At 34.6% G+C, this 3408-nt stretch overlaps 1 pseudogene; it reads right to left on the bottom strand.

The window, feature by feature from the left end:
• Positions 1 to 640: 640 nt before the first annotated feature.
• Positions 641 to 1095, bottom strand: LOC132424025 (oligosaccharyltransferase complex subunit OSTC-like; annotated as a pseudogene).
• Between the last annotated feature and the right edge of the window lie 2313 nt (positions 1096 to 3408).

Below are 3408 nucleotides of genomic sequence, written 5' to 3' on the forward strand. Positions count from 1 at the left end.
GCTCTTCTCTAAATGTTTGATAGAATTCACCTGTGAAGCCATCTGGACCTGGGCTTTTGTTTGTTGGAAGATTTTTTTTTTTAATTAGAAAAATTATTTATTTCCGTTCCTTTCATACATCTTATTGTTCAGGTAACAGTCTTACATACATATCTGAAATGATGCACTGTCACACACTCTGTTTAAAGGCAAAGCACCACAGGTAAAGCTGATCAGCTGTCCAGAGTTCTCAGCTTATGGGATCTCACTTCCTGATTTTACATTAATTTCTGAAGGTCAGAAGTGTCATCTCCAAAAAATGTTAAGGGGTTTGTAAAAAATAATCACTTTATTCAATATTATAGTTGTAGAAATGAAGTATATTTTCTTTAAGAAATAAAAAAAAGAAGAAGAAAATGACACTTAACATCGTTGGTATGTCAGTATAGGCCATCAGGAAAAAATGCTGATAAGCTTGTCTCTGATACCAAGAAGACATTCTAGTCCAAGCTATAACACATTTCCTATGTTTTCACTAGATGCTTCTTTTCTGCTGTTTTTCATCCTTTTCCATATTTCATATCAGAGGACTGGTACAGCCTTTAAAACTTCATTAACGGGAGCAAATTCAGTATCCACCAATTTCTTCTCAAAAGGCACTCTAACCCATCAGATAGCCCAGCAGTTTCATTCTCATGAAAACTCTAGCCATGAAAAATCTCAATAGGACACAGACGAATCCAATGAATAAAAGAGAAATCTACTGAGCTTTGGAATGTTTGGTGCATTGGATTGGTCCAGGGTTATGAAACCTAAACCTCCCATTGTAAACAGGAAGCTGGATGTGCGTCCTTCCATAATATACTGTCCATTTACTCTGTAGGACAAGAAAGCTACTGGTCTCTGATGCCCATGTTCATCAGTCATGGAGCCGACACTTGGAGGTTCAATGATAACATCATAAATGATTCCTCCAGTGATGAGGAAGTAAGACACCAACACCAGAGCGTACACCATAATGGCTGATGGCATGTGCACCCAGGGTGGCTTCTTCAGCTTCAGGTTGGGACATTCGAGCACTAAGAATGGGACGCAGTACAAACTCTCCATGTTGGTGGCGGCAGGGGCAGCGGTCCGCTGCCAGTCCCACATGCCCCCCCTGTTGGAAGATTTTTAATCACAGTTTCAAGTTCAGTGCTTGTGATTGGTCTGTTTATATTTTCTATTTCTTCCTGGTTCAGCCTCTGGAGGTTGTGATTTTCTAAGAATGTTTACATTTCTTCCAGGTTGTCCTCTTTATTAACATACAGTTGCTTGTAGTAATCTCTCATGATCCTTTGTATTTCTGCAGTCAGTTGTTACCTCTTCTTTTTCATTTCTAATTCTATTAATTTGAGTCTTCTCCCTTTATTTCTTGATAAAGCAGGAGACAAAAGAGAAGGAAAATACCTACAATAACAAATCCAAAACAATTAAGAAAATGGTAATAGGAACATACATATCAATAATTAAGTTAAATGTAAATGGATTAAATGCTCCAACCAAAAGACATTGACTGGTTGAATGGATACAAAACCAAGACCCATATATATGTTGTCTACAAGAGACCCACTTCAGACCTAGGGACACATACAGACTGAAAATGAGGGGATGGAAAATGATAGTCCATGCAAATGGAAATCAAAAGAAAGCTGGAGTAACAATTCTCATATAAGACAAAATAGCCTTTAAAATAAAGACTATTATAAGAGACAAAGAAGGACACTACATAATGATCAAGGGATCGATCCAAGAAGATGATATAATAATTGTAAATATTTATGCACCCAGCATAGGAGCACCTCGATACATAAGGCAAATGCTAACAGCCAGAAAAGGGGAACTTGACAGTAACATAATCATAGTAGGGGACTTTAACACCCCACTTTCACCAATAGACAAATCATCCAAAATAAAAATAAATAAGGAAACCAAAGCTTTAAATGATACATTAAACAAGATGGACTTAATTGATATTTATGACATTCCATCCAAAAGCAACAGAATACACTTTCTTCTCAAGTGCTCATGGAACATTCTCTAAGATAGATCATATCTTGGGTCACAAATCAAGCCTTGGTAAATTTAAGTTGAAATCGTATCAAGTATCTTTTCCAACCACAATGCTATGAGACTAGATATATATTACAGGAAAAAAAAAACTGTAAAAAATACAAACACATGAAAGCTAAACAGTATACTACTAAATAAACAAGGGATCAATGAAGAAATTAAACAGGAAGTCAAAAACTACCTAGCAAAAAATGACAATGAATACACGATGACCCAAAACCTATGGGATGCAGCAAAAGCAGTTCTAAGAGGGAAGTTTATAACAATACAATCCTACCTCAAGAAACAAGAAAAATCTCATATAAACAACCTAAACTTACACCTAATGTGATTAGAGAAAGAAAAACAAAAAAACCTCAAAATTAACAGAAGGAAAGAAATCATAAAGATCAGATCAGAAATAAATGAAAAAGAAATGAAGTAAATGATAGCAAAGATCAATAAACTAAAAGCTGGTTCTTTGAGAAGATAAACAAAATTGACAAATACGTTTTAAAAGAAACGTGTGACAATATAACTAGACAAGATAGATATCAAAGGCACAAAGTTTAAATGAGATAAATTATATTATGAATGTTTTACTATGTGTTGAAACCCTAGATTTCCAAACATTATTGTTTTATTTGTTTCTCTAAATCCTCCCTCAATCTTATCTACCTAAACTAATGTATGATGAGAAGATGACATTTAAAATTTGGGGGGATTTATCAAAGTCTAGTGATCATAACTACTTTGTTTTTTTTTTTATTCATTTCTCTTATTAGGTGTGTAAAATTCGACTTTTAAATTGTTGCTTTCTTGATTGATTATACCTCTTAGCAATCTCAAATTTTCCTCTTTTACCTTCCAAATTTAAATATATTCTGTATGGCAGGGTCTCTGTTAGGAAAAGATAACTATTACAATTCAAATAACTCCATGTACCCTCCAAATTAGAGTATTTCCAAAAAGGAATACCAGTAAATTTACTAACATCCCAAATCTACAACATGAGTAACAGATAATGGAAACCATGTGCTTTCATTTTATATATACATTAGGAAATAAACAGCAAAGACTAACAAGTTTGGTTCCACATAAGAATTTCACAACAAAACAGAGAGGCAAGCATAGTGTCAAAGAAAGGAGAATGTGGTTATACTGAAGAACATAAATGCCATCAACTAAAGTCACTTCTGGATGGAGAGGATTCTATTTTGAGAGAAGAAATACTCAGAATAATTCCAGGGCCTCCTGGGTCGCAGCACTAGCTACAACAGAATTGAAAGGAAGGGACGTGGGAAGTGTAAAAAAAACAAAAAGTAATAGTCTTATGGA

This window comes from Delphinus delphis, chromosome 4 (assembly GCF_949987515.2).
Source record: "Delphinus delphis chromosome 4, mDelDel1.2, whole genome shotgun sequence".
Taxonomy (NCBI): Eukaryota; Metazoa; Chordata; class Mammalia; order Artiodactyla; family Delphinidae; genus Delphinus; species Delphinus delphis.